Raw genomic sequence first — 14,091 nt, forward strand, 5'->3', positions numbered from 1 at the left:
TGTCCTTTTTCTGCAGAAATATTAAGTTTAGATGGTTTACCGACTCTGGAGCATGCAACATATAATTGCCCACAAGAGAAGCATTTGTTTTCTACTTTCAAGCCACACACTTGCGAAGATTGCCCATGTGCTTTACTGATAGTTATAGCAAACGCAAGGCATATTGATAATTGAATTCGTTTGATCTCAAACGCCATGTCTGTTGGAATGAGTGGGATTCCCAGGGCAATCATCTGCAACTCCTGCGTGTGTGTAGAGTTGACCATGTTGGGTCTGTGTGCCAAGTTTAGTCCAGCTCTGTTGTCAGCTGGGTTTAGTGCACTCTGGATAAAGGTAAACTATAACTCCTGTAATCAAGGTAAATTCCAACATACCAAAGTAGTATGTTCAGTTGGTCATGGGGGCTTTCTGTGCCAAATTTGGTCCCGTTCCATTATTGGTGGGGGTCACTATTACTCTGGATGCAGGTGAACTATAACTCCCATAAATCAAGGTCAATATCTCCCAAACCTTTCCAGTATTTTCTTTTGGTCGTGGGGAGTCTGTGTGCCTAGTTTTGTCCAGGTTCATCATTTGTGTGGGTCTGTGGTCTGTTGAAGTTGGAGCTGAATCGGGTGAAGGTACTGCAAATCTCATCATTCATGGGCCATCCTACTCCTATTGATAGCAGAGACCCCCACTTTTAAATTCATCTGACCTGCAGCGGGGGGTTCCACAAATCTGGATCGCCTGCAAAGTGGGAGAATGTTCAGATCGCAACAAATTATTATTAAATTCTCTTCATTGCTTTCCCCAGCCCTGACATTGTAACTAATCCTTAAATAAAAAATCCTCTTCAGTGGTTATTTAGTGTCCCTTTTCTTACTCTCTCGCATGAATGTTTCTCTCTCTCCTTCCCTCCATTAATCCCGTCGCACTCTCCCCTGCCATTCCCTGGGAGAGAAATGTAGTTTCCTCAAGGACCAGCCGCGATCCTCCTCCGTTCATCCATTCATCTTCATTTTTATGAATGACCGGACTTCTCATTCATATGTTTGCCTTCAGTTCTATGAATCGCCGGGCTACCAAGAACTGGAATCAACAGGAATCCCTTCGCATTATTATTGCCTGAACTGCTTATGAACTTTCCATGAATTGCATGCTTATATGTTTATGAAATATTGGGATCAATTCTTTATTAACTGATTAGCCAAATGTAACTTGATCTGTGGGCTCCCTGGAAGACCCCCAAATTCATGTATTTCCCCTTTATATATATTATATTACAAAAAAAGGAAACCGGGTTTTCTCTCCCCTTTAAAACCGGAAGGAATCTGAATCTCCTCCCAGTCCTCAGGCAACCCGCGATATCGCCAAATTGTTTACCCCCCCCCCCCAGCCTATACTTCCACTCAGAACTCACTCAATTTCGCACCAAGAATCACCCTAATTCATATTTATGTCTAAAATTGCCTAACCTTTAAAATACAACCAACAGAGATCATTTTTGACCATTCCTTCTCCAATCATCAGCTGATTGTCAAACTGCGTTCCTTGCCTAAATCGCCTCCCGCCGTGCGTTATTAGCGCAGGAAGGGAAAATAAGCTATAAACGCTAATATTTAGTATATTTTTCGGCAATTTTGGGTGGAAATTGATAAGATACGATTTTCTATATTCCCTAGTATATTTTAATCAAGGAAGGCACAGTCTGAACTCTAGCTGACCCCGGAAATTCCTGCCTTCCCTCACCCAAAATTCTGGGCTTCACACATATAAGAAGGTAAACTGTCACCATAAAGATTTAATCTATTTTGCATCTGCATGGCCCATAGCCAGAGATTGACCCCCTAGATCGGAGCAGTCCCTGGGGTGATAAGGTATCATATGGTAATGTTGACCACAATCCCATCCTGGACCCCTGGGGAGCCAAAAGGTAGACTCCCCACTGGTCCTGTCTCCGTAATCCCATAGTGTCAATATAAACTGACATCTCTGCCACACCTTAAGGTGTTTATGAACTGTGTACGTGCGTAAAGGACCCCGGACATCCCAAATGACCCTATTCAAAAACAGCAATAATCTTAAGATTATCTTGGAAGGCGCTAGCCTCGGGTGATCGCTTTGCATAAGATAACTCCAATGATTCATTCACCAGAACCCATTGTCTAACTGATTCCCACCTTCCCCAACCTGATTGGCCCTGGCAGAGGCGAAGGTTGTCCCTCATTGGCTAAGGCGCAGAGCGGGAAGCCTAGCTCCCGCCTAGTGTGACACCTTCGACCTATCAGTAGCCAGATGAGCGGAGGGACGGGGCGGGAAGTTCAAATAGACTTCAAAATGTATAAAATGGCTTTATTTCCAATGTATAGTTACATCTCGCATGGCGATCTATCGCGGCGGATGTCCTATTCAGCTGAATCGCTTTAATAAACACTTTGGCAGTTTTTCCTTCAACTTGGCAGAGTCTTTTCCTTTCGGACTCAGGTAAATTTATATTCCGGGTTATTTTCTGCTTCCCTGACAGCTCGCCAAGGTTCATTCCCTCCTCCTCGGAGCGGTCGGATCTCCCTCACAGGGCAGATCCGGGCTAATTGCGCTCTCGATAACACTATTGGCATCAGGACATGAAGTGTCTGTGAATGGGGTGTCTGTGTGCCCAATTGGTTCATGTCCGACGTTCATGGGGGTCGCAGTGGTCTGTGGAAGCTGATTTGGGTGTAGGTACTGTAAATCCCATCATCTGTGGCCTATCCTCCTCTAACCACACCAGAATATAAAGTGGGTCATGCTGGGTCTGTGTGCCAGGTTTGGTTCTGATCTGTCATTGGTGCAAGTTACAGAGGTCTGGGGGAGCTGAAGTGATTGAATGTACTGAATATCCCATCACACGTGGTTCTCCCTCTCCCAAACTCATTTTACACGTGTATTAGTATGCCATGTTGTGTCAAATTTTCAAGTTAATTGATCAATTGCTTTTCAAGTTCTGCATGCACAAACACACACAGGCTGTATTTTTATATATAAAGATATATTTTAAATAATTTCAGAATTCTGGATAAGGGATTTCAGAATTCAGATTTCAGAATTCTGGGTGAGCGATGCAGATCTTCCAAGCTGTTACTTTGTCATTTACAGTTTTGCTCTGTATTCATATGTGAAAGTTATACCCATCGAGGATCTCCCTGAAAGCTAGAGGCATTACGATCCAGTTAATGAAAATGAGCAGAATGCGACAAACTGAAAAGGGTAATATTTTCACACATGCACAGGTGGCAAAAGGCTTTAAGTTACATTCCCACAAATAATTCTTGGTGGTCTCAGAAAATCATGTTCCTGATTTAGCTCCATAAAAAAGAGTAGAATTGGTCCAGAAACCACCTAGCCTTTTTTTGAAGCAGGACAAATTTGAGCAATCCAGTCATCTGTTGCTCATACGTCTCAGCTCAACCTATTGTGTTCTGCCATGCCGAATTCAATTAACTGCATATTATTTGTCTTGAGAGTTAGCACTCCACCCAGGAGAATTTGCAGCTTCCACAGTTCTGCTATCAATTTGCTGTCAGGGGACTGCTTTTATCCCTCAGACGCTTAATCTGAGCAAAAACAGAAAAGCACAACGTAAGACATCTTACTTTGCCTTCCTTCAACTTGTGGCATCTCTTGCCATTTGTTTGCAAAATGTTTCGCAGATTTAAAGAGCTTGTCTGTTGCTCTAATAATTAACTTTGTGCATTACAGCTCTAAGCCCCTGTGGACGTTGCACTTTACAAAATGGTAATTACTTTATAATCTAGGCTGGAATTGAGTGTTGCTGTGGAGTTGTTCTTTGTTGACAGCATAGGACCTTTTCTGTGACCTACCAGAGCCTGTTCTCTTCCCACTAATGTGTAGTATTCCTTTCATTTCATAAAAACTTAAAGAGATTGGGTTCGATCCCAATTAGTATTTATAAATAAATATTAGAACTAAATATTGGATCAGATCCAGATGCCATGGAGTAAACAGAATGAGTCTTATGACATGGTTGCTGTGTGTCTTAAAGCCATTTCCGATTTATGATGATCCTATCACAGACATTTTCTTGACAGCTTCTTTTGAGGCTGAGAGAGTGTCACTTGCTTAAGGTCACCCAGTGGGCTTGCATAGGTGAGTAGGAATTGATCCCTTATATTATAGAATTGTAGTTGACTGCTTAAACTATTATACCACAGTAGATCTCAATTTTTCAGACAGGCATTACTAAAGTCAAAGTTGTTTCAGTGTGTCTTTGTTACATGTTTATTATCCCTTATCCAAAATGGTTGAGGTCAGAACTGTTTGGAGAGATTTGTTTTCACATTTTGGAATACCTGTAATTGCATGTATGCACATAATGAAATATTCTGGAGACTGGGATCCAAGCCTTCACACAAAAGAAATTATGCTTCATGTGCACCTTATGCTCATAACTGGAATTAGTTTGATACAATAATCAATACAAAAAACAAAAAACTCCTCTCCCCTTTGTTCTATTTCTGTGAAAGAGGTTATAGCCCTCAATGGCTACATTCCAGTGATGGGAGTCATCCCACCAGGTTTCAGTGATTCCTATGACGTCGTACGTGTGGTGCTGTGCTAAAAGTTGGAGTTTGTCTTGCTTATTAGGAATTAGGATAGATTAGGAATCCGCTGGTTTTCTCTGTAGTAGGCAGCAAGAGCACCAAAAGCTTCAGAGAGCTTCTGTTCAACCATATAAAATCTCTCTGCTTGAGCGTTGATGGCACAATCGTCAGCATAGATAAAATTCTCTGTCCCTTCTGGCAGTGGCCGATCATTTGTGTAAATGTTAAACATTGATGGAGCAAGCATGCTCCCCTGGAGCAGGCCATTCTTCTGTCTTCGTCATCTATTTCTCTGGCCTTGGAACTCAACAAAAAACTCCTGTTCTGTAGCAGATTTCCTATGAAGTGGATTTGGTGGTAATCCTTTGTGATATTATATTTTTTTCTCAGGAGAAGGAGATTATTTACAGTATCATAAGCTGCTGACAGGTCTATGAAGACCACTACTGTAATTTGCTTCCTTTCAAAACCATTTTCTATGTGCTGAGTCAGGTTCAATAGTTGTGATGTATTGTTAATTGAATACTTGTTAATCAAGGTAAATCACATGAATTAAATGAACTAGTAAGGATTACAATAAGTGACTAACCTATGTTCACATGTCACACCAATGTGTCGTGACACACAGTTTGGAAAGCTCTATTCTAAAGCTTATGAGACTAACACTGAGTTGGAACCAGCGAATAAAGTTATCTGAAAGCTGAAACAGTAAATCAACCTTCTCCAAACCCAGATATGTTGGATTACAATGTCAAAAAGTGTTGTTGATTTTTACGACCACTTTACAAATGAGCAAGAGATGTTCATATGACTTATTTTTTTATAACTACTACATTTTAAAAAAGAAAGCTTCATAATGACTCTTGAGAAAATATACATACATTTCTTCATGTTATGGCAAACACATTTTGAAGATAAAAGGTCTTCTTTAGCCACCAAGTAATGGAGATCTCAAATCTCTTGCGACATATGAAAAATAGCATGATGTCTCTCTGCCCGATTTGCAAAAAATATAGTGAGGAAACTACAGCATATACAGCAATATCTCCTATAAACCAAAGTGAAAATAATTTTAAAAACAAATTGTATGAATAATGTGCCCCTGGTGGCACAGTGTGTTAAAGCGCTGTGCTGCTGAACTTGCGGACCAAAAGGTACCAGGTTCAAATCCCCGGAGCGGAATGAGCGCCCGCTGTTAGCCCCAGCTCCTGCCAACCTAGCAGTTCGAAAACATGCAAATGTAAGTAGATCAAAAGGTATTGCTCCGGTGGGAAGGTAATGGCGTTCCATGCAGTCATGCCGGCCACATGACCTGGAGATGTCAATGAACAACGCCGGCTCCTCGGCTTAGAAATGGAGATGAGCACCAACCCCCAGAGTCGGTCACGACTGGACTTAACGTCAGGGGAAACCTTTACCTTTACCTTAATAAAATAGTGGGGGGAAATCAAGTCACCCTTTAGAGACACTATTATACCCATTGCAATGGCTAGAATTGTAAACAATAAACAGCTTATGCATATTCACAATTCTGGGGAAATGGTTAAGGAAAATGCATTTAATTTCTTTCTGGACTCATATAATCCAGTTTAAAGCAGAAAACCTGGGATCAAATCCTGGGATGTAGGGCCTGTCTGGAAGGACCCTGAGTCTACACTGTCATATAACCCAGTTCAAAGCAAAAAATCCAAATTTGTGTAGAAGGAGCCTGGATTTTACCTTTGGACTACTGTGCACAATATGGGTGTAGTGTGTGTGTGTTTTAGGACAGTCTCCCTAAAGAATCAGACCTCTTTGCTTTTGGAAGGTACAAAGGGTCAGCTCTAGTTAGCACCAGACTGCCAGGTGTTGTAAGCTGTATTTCAGAAGAAGGAACTGACAAAGCCACAACTAAATATTCCTTACTTTAAAGACCCCTCTGGAATTCATGGGATAACCCTAAGCGGACAGGCAACTTAAAGGCACATACACACAACCTTGATGTTTTGCAGGACAACAGCCAGGTTTAATAACATGTGCCCTTGAATATGCTCCACACTCCTTTACAACACAGAGAGTTCCCATGGCAGGCAGGCAGGCAAACTGGATTATTCTGTAGACAGTGTGACACACAATATCCAGTTTGAAAACTGGTGTTTTTCACAGCCTAATAAGTTAACTTTCTTTGTTTCCCCCAGAATTATGAACTGCAACAACTGTTTAAATTGATTATTTCCTAGCCACAAATGGGATATGTCTTCCAATCTCCACTTTTCCTGACCTGAAACTGATCTCTTAGTATGGAGAGAACCATCTGCTCTAAGCTAGTAGTTGGTAATCACTCCTCTCTCTTCTATCAGGGTATGATGTGACCTGGGTTCCAATAAATAGATGGATGCTGTCTGAATACACTGAATGGACACCAGATCTCATCAAATTCTGGAAGCTAAGCACAGCAGACCTGGTTAGTATTTGGATGGGAAACCACCAAGAATACCAGCTGCTGTAGATTACATTTCAGGGCCTTTCACACAGCCATATAATCTAGAATATCAAGGCAGATAATCCACTTTGCTTTGAACTGGATTATCTGAGTCCACGCTGCTATATAATCCAGTTCAATGTGGATTTTATACAGCTGTTGGAAGGGACCTCAGAGACAGACAATGACAAACCACCTTTTACTTTTCCATGCTTAAGAAATTCATGGAGTTGCTTCAAGTGAAGAAGTTTGCACACACATACATCTATCCAAACCTATGCTGGAAAATGAGAGTGGGGGTTGTTGTGTGTTTTCCTGGCTGTATGGCCATGTTCCAGAAGCATTCTCTCCTGACGTTTCACCCACATCTATGGCAGCCATCTTCAGAGGTTGTGAGGTATATTGATTCTGGAAGCTAATATACCTCACAACCTCTGAGGACACAACAACCCTGGCCATTGTGATTCTGGCCATGAACGCCTTCAACAACACAATGAGAATGGAGGTTAGACTCTGGTCACTTTGAGGTCCCTTCTAGTGCAGGCATATATTACAATCAAGTCAGAGCCTCAGACACACAAGATAAATATGTGTGCAATGAAACAGCGAACGTTATTTTTAGGTTTCAGTGATGCTGCGACAGTCATTTTCTATATTGTGTAGACTGTTGATGAGAAACAGAGCTTCAAGGGATGGTGCAAGGGGCAGGGAGAGATGTAATAATTCCAAGGACTGGGATGTAGATTCCTTACAGAATGCACTCTGACTATGGATAATTCCAGCATTACCCTTCTCAGTGTGAGACAATTGTGTTTTCATGGTTCTCTGATCAAAAAGAGCAGATGGTTTCAAAACAATTATTCCTGTACTCTTGTTGTTGTTGTTGTTATTGCTGCTGCTCCTCCTGTGGTTTGGTAGGAATAGAAATAAAGCAGAAAGATGGTGGGGTGGGGAAGAACGTCTGTTTTTATCACACAGCAGAGTCTGATGTGATGTCACCTTTGAAACTGATCTATTACTGCAGAAGCTTTTATAAGACAGCAAATAGATTTTCATTTGCTGAGAATATGCTCTCATTTACCAGAACTCATGCTGAAATCCACACTGGGCTCTCCAACCCTGCTTTTTTTTTTAATTTGGAAAATGATCCACTTTTTTTCACTGGCATTTATTCCTATATGTGTCCTGGATGGCAGCCTTATGCTTTGAAGGATCGTCTTTGTTTTCACAAGTGTTGTCAAGCGCAATCCTGTTGCAATGAGATGTGTTTTTTTTCCTTTAAAGAAAAGGGTCAAAGGTCTTTAGTAGTGTTTAATGTCTCCTTCTCCAAATAGCACTTTACAAGGAATTTTGTATGACTTCGAAAGAAAACAAATGGTTGTCTTTGCAACCTCTTTCCTATTAATCTCTTCTGCTGTATTAATAGGCTACATCATGCAACATTTTTTCCTGGGACAACAAGCCTTCCTTTCTAGTCTGTTGCTTCCCCGTGCCCTTAAATCTACTCTAGAATTTCCCCATGGAGAAAATTTGGGGAGGGAAGTGGCTGTAAGGGGAGGAGGAATCCATTTCACAGTCTGCTACCAGATGGACAGCATTGGATAAAACCAAACAAAAAGAGATTATATTCACAAGTGTTCCATTCCTGCATTTCACATTTGAAAAACGCTTTTCCCTTTCTTTAAGTACAGATCCCCATTCTCCCTTTAATCACAAACAATGAACCATCTGTCTTTGCTCTATGAAGCATTTGCCACTATGCAAGTAGAGACTTCTGTACACATATACACTATGTTTGAACCCTATACTTATTTCTATTTAACCATATAAGCAGTGTATAAGGAGGTTTCCTTCGGTAAATTGAAATCTTGACCATTTGTAAAGGATAAATAGCAGCAACAACTCTGCAAAATCAAATGTCTGCATTTGTGTTAAATGCCAATGATGTTTGTTTTTATTGTGAATTGTATTTTATCTTTTCTGATGTGAAAATTTGGGCCTGGTCCTGATGACCGAGACCCCGGCTTTCAAATTAATTTGAACCCGCAGCGGAGAGTTCCGCAGATCCATCACCAAAAGGAACGGAGCGGGACCGCAGCAGACTATTATTAAAAGATCTTTTTTTTCTTCACTTTCCCCTTCCCTGAACTATGTAACAAATCCCCCAATAAAAGTAGCACTTATTTTAGCAGTAACACTCTCTATCTGGTTATTTTGTGTCTTTCCCTGACTCCTTCTTTGGCATGAAATCCTCTCTCTCTCTTTCTCTAACCCGTCCGTCCTTTTAACTCTGGCTGAGGCTTCTCCGCCATAGATTAATACGGCGGACGATACAAATCGGCTCATATCTTTATCAAAATTACCCCTAGAACGCTCCTCTTTTAGTCCTAACCCTTTCTAAGGCTCCTGACTCGAAGACCACCAACGGAACCGAAATCGGTCCAGTTCTCGGCACCTCATCAGCTGACTGTCAAACGGAACCGACTGCTCTTTTCAAGCCGGACTGCTCTCTTGTAGCCTAAGCCCGGACTTTCCTCTCCCCGCGACCCGCGGGATGGTTTAGGAGATCCCTGGCCCCTTTCTGTGAACTGGGGATGGGGGGATCGCTCTCCCGCTGGGAGACATAGTTCTCCAAGGACCCTCACCCTCTCTACAGCTGCCAGGAGGGTGCCTGGACGGGTGCCCTCCACGTTTCATTCATACCTTCATAATTTTATGAAGGAGAAGAACACTCTTCCCCAGACCTATCCCTGGACTTATGAAATCTTATACTTCCAAAGACTGCAACCCACATGTACCCCTTCCCCATGTCATCTCTATGAATTCCTTCCACCACAGATGAACTCTTTTCCTCATGTATCCGTGAATTTTCATATTCTATGTACCTGGACACCCTCATGAATCACTGTTGTATGAATTTCTAATCGTTGGGCTACCTTCATGAATTATGAAATCATGTTGCTAAAACTCCACTTTTATGAATTTCCATATTGGGTTCCCCAGATGTTGTGAACTTCGTTCTTATCAAATGTTTTCAAATTGTTTATATCATTCATGATTCCCTTTTATGCAATGTAACCCACCTCTATGGATTCTCCCTTACTTCCTTGAAATCTATCTATCTGCCTATATGTATTTGTACTCTTTGGGATCCCCGGAAAATATGTATTTTTCCCAGCTGGGTTTATATTCCAACTTTATTTTATTTTTCATTTTATTTCATATAATTGCCAAGTCATGAAATCAGATAGGGAATATTACGAACTCAACTTGAACCCCAGGACCTGCCCCATTTTCTATGACCCAGGTTTACCTTCCCAGAAAAAACAAAAGGTTAATCTGCCACAGCTTAACCCAATCTAATTCAGATTGCATGGACAATATAAGGCTTGAGTCGCCGAATTAAAGGTGATTCACCCCCAAGGCAAACATTGTCATATCTCATCCTAAGGAAATTCCAGGACACCTCAGGAAGGCGCCCTGCTGAGCCCATCACCACCCATCCTTACTTCCACCTCTGACACCCCAAGACATATCTGAAATCTGTGTACGTGACAGGAACCCTTGATTGCTGTCATTAATCCCTTTAGAATTCGGCCGGGCAGGAATTAATCTAATCCTTCCTGCTCAGTCACTTCATTGTTTCAATAACTCCCGCCTTCTCCTCTCTGATTGGCCCGAGTGGGGACAAAAAGCAGCTCCCTATTGGGCCAGCAGAGCAAGGCGGGAAACGAAAGCCTGCCTCGTTCAACACTCTAGCCTATCCGCGATCAGATGGGCGGGGGAGCGGGGCGGGAAATTCAAGGGGCTGTCAGACTGAAACATTGTATAAATATGGCTTTATTTTGGTTATATGGTACGCTAGTAGACTGAATGATCGCTACTAGTGTCCTTTTCAGCTGAATCGCTCAATAAAGACTCCTTGGCGGATTTTCCTTCAACTTTGGCGGACCTTCTTCATTTCGGCTCCAGGTTGTATTGCGGCTCATATTCTCCTATTGGCTCCGCCAAGGTCCGTTCTCTCAGGACCGGATCGGCTCTCTCCTTAAGGGGCCCGATCCCCTAAAAACGCGGTCGACAACAGTCCCATGTTTGCCACCCCGAGTCCCTGCGGGGAGATGGAGGCGGGGTACAAAAATAAAGTTGTTGTTGTTGTTGTTGTTGTTGTTATTATTATTATTATTATTATTATTATTATTATTATTATTATAAAGGTTAGTTAACAAGGCTAATATTGATAACAACCATTATTATTGTAGACTTTAATGTTAACATAGTGCCATGACATTGAAATTTAAACATTTTAGAAACAGAAAACTGGCCAAAGAGGGATTGGATTGCTTGCCAGCAGAAGATGCGTTCAAACAACAACCACAGAACAGGGAAATTGTGGAGGAACTAAAAGATTCTCTGTATTAGTCTTTACTGTCAAAAATGCAGGACAGGCATCCATGACTGAATTTATTTTCCAAGAACGTCGTTTGAGCATCTTGAGTCTAATACTGACAAGCGATGAAGTCCTAGGGCTCACTGACAAACCTAAAAAATGAGTCATTGCAAGCAGATGGTATTCCTTCAAGAGTTCTATCAGAAATCAAATGTAAAATTGATGATTGCCTAACAGAAGTAGACAGCTTGTCCTTAAAATGAGTATAATCAGTATACCTACCAAAAGAGCAGAAAGCAGCCAGTACAGGTTGAGTATCCCTCAATGTGTTTGGGATTTAGTATTTGGGGGGAAATTTGGGAGTATGTGCATATACAGCAGTGGTTCTCAACCTGGAGTACCCAGATATTTTTGGCCTACAACTACCAGAAATTCCAGCCAGTTTACCAGCTTTTTGGATTTCTGGGAGCTGAAGGCCAAAAACATCTGGGGACCCACAGGTTGAGAACCACTGATATACACTATATAATGTGATATCTTTGTGGCAGGATCCAAGTCTAAACATGAAATTAATTTATATTCCATATATATCTTAAACACATAACCTGAAGGTAACTTTATACACAATATCTTAAATAATTTTGTGCATGAGACAAAGTTTGTGTAAACCGAACCATCAGAAAGTAAAAGTGTCACACCTCAGCCTCCCATGTCGACAAGTTTGAATTTTGGAGTATTTCAGATTCCAGAATTCTGGATAAGGAATGTCCAATCTCCAAAATACTGATCTGAAAAAGAGACCAAAGAAATTGCTGGACAGTTAGCTAATACCGTTCTAGGCAAATTAGGGGGAGGTACTCAGTATAAAGACAAACATGGCTTGCTGACAATTAATCAGCATAATTTCTACTAGGGAAATTCTACCTTAGTAACCTTTTAGAGTCTTTTAAGAATGTCAGCAAGTACACGGATAGGAACGATCTGTTAAATCTTGTATACTTTGGTTTCCTCAGAAATGTAGGTAAAGTTCTTTACCAAAGCCTCCTTAGCAAACTTTGTAGCCATCTTTCTATGGTTTGGTTAGTGTTTAAGCATGTGAAGCAGTAAGTGTACATGAGCTGATCTCCACTTGAGGGAAAATAAGGGCCTCCAAAGGTCTATATGTGTGTTATTTAACATACTCCAATATAATCTGGTGTTTGGGTTGAACAGTCTGCTGGTCAAAATGGCAGAAATGCTGGAGCTAAATGCAGAAATCCTTAGAAGAGTCTCAGGGCCCTTCCATACAGCCATATAACCCAGAAATTTAAGGCAGAAAATCCCACAATATCTGCTTTGAACTGAGATATCTGAGTCCACACTGCCATATATTCCAGTTCAAAGCAGCTAATGTGAGATTTTATTCAGCTGTGTGGAAGGGGCCCCAGCAGAAAGGATAAATGGGCAACATAAATAGGCTAATTAAATTCAATGTAAAGTATGTGCTTATTGAAGCATGTTGGATCAAAAAAATTGATCACATCTACATTAATATGATCTGAAATTAAGAGAACTAGCAAGAAAAAAGCCTAGGGTCATGGTGGATAGCTCTGTGAAAACTGCATATCAATGCCTGGAAGATATGAAATCCATGCTGGAAGGTAGGAAAAGGAAAAGAAAACTTCAATATTAATTATCTTGTACAAACCAATGGTGTGGGTGCACTTGCCATATGGCATGACATCCTGACTTGACTATGTAAGAAAGGATTCTGTTCAATAGGAACCCTGTCCGATAACCTCCAAGGTTTTATAAACAATAGAACAAGGTTATTGGATGGGGATTCTATTGCCATATTATCCATTTCATTGCCCAACTGTCTCCCTGCTTGAATTGCTAGAGGTGATCTTAGGAGTGGTATCAGTCTCCTCTAAACTATTTTTCACAACCCAAATTGGAAGTCCTATTTCCAACATCAAAGAAAAAAAAAGGGTGGGGGAATCTTCTCCAGCTAACAGGCTAGCTCTTAAATGTTCTAATTGAATTTAAACAGAGATAACTGAGAAGTACAAAACTTGCCTTAATTTTAGAAGGTTCCCAATATCTGCATTTTATAAAAGTTTATTTATAATGTTGATGGAAGGACGTTTCATCCGGGAGTTCTTCTCAGAGAAGCTAAGGTAGCAGCTGGAGCCTCCATCTTATCTGTGACTGCTACTTTCTGTGGGGCTGACAGATCACAAAGACAGGTATTGGTTCATGTGGATAATCCTCTGACATCTTTTAGACTTAAAAGACATTTTCTGCTGGTTTTGGAGCCCTCAAACCAGTTTTCTCTCTGTGAATGGCTTCTCTCTCACAACTGAAAGCTGGTGAGGGAGAACACTCACTCCAGGCCATATCCCCAAAAGTCCTCCTTCAGACTTGAGTTGGCAGAAGTTGACTTCCTTGCCAAGGCAACTTCAGCAGCACTAGCTCAGGATTTCCATGTCAATCATGGGTGGAAAGGTGGAAACCAGCACATGACACTGACCCAGAGGTGGAAACCATCCACATGACATTATGCAATACCCATCATAAGTCCAACAACTCTCCTTGATGAAGTTGTCAATAGCTCTCAGGGGCTATTGACAATCGTGCCATGATCTCGGGACTTACCTCATGTGTTGAGATCTGTATGC

The 14,091-nt window shown here is 41.3% G+C and overlaps 1 long non-coding RNA gene across 1 annotated transcript; it reads right to left on the minus strand.

The window, feature by feature from the left end:
- Positions 1-10,866: 10,866 nt before the first annotated feature.
- LOC134295284 (uncharacterized) lies at positions 10,867-12,224 on the minus strand. Its single transcript, XR_010001809.1, has 2 exons — positions 12,130-12,224; positions 10,867-11,152 (listed from the first exon to the last, which is right to left on the minus strand). It is a non-coding gene; the product is annotated as an uncharacterized LOC134295284 (long non-coding RNA).
- Between the last annotated feature and the right edge of the window lie 1,867 nt (positions 12,225-14,091).

This window comes from Anolis carolinensis, chromosome 1 (assembly GCF_035594765.1).
Source record: "Anolis carolinensis isolate JA03-04 chromosome 1, rAnoCar3.1.pri, whole genome shotgun sequence".
Lineage (NCBI taxonomy): Eukaryota > Metazoa > Chordata > Lepidosauria > Squamata > Dactyloidae > Anolis > Anolis carolinensis.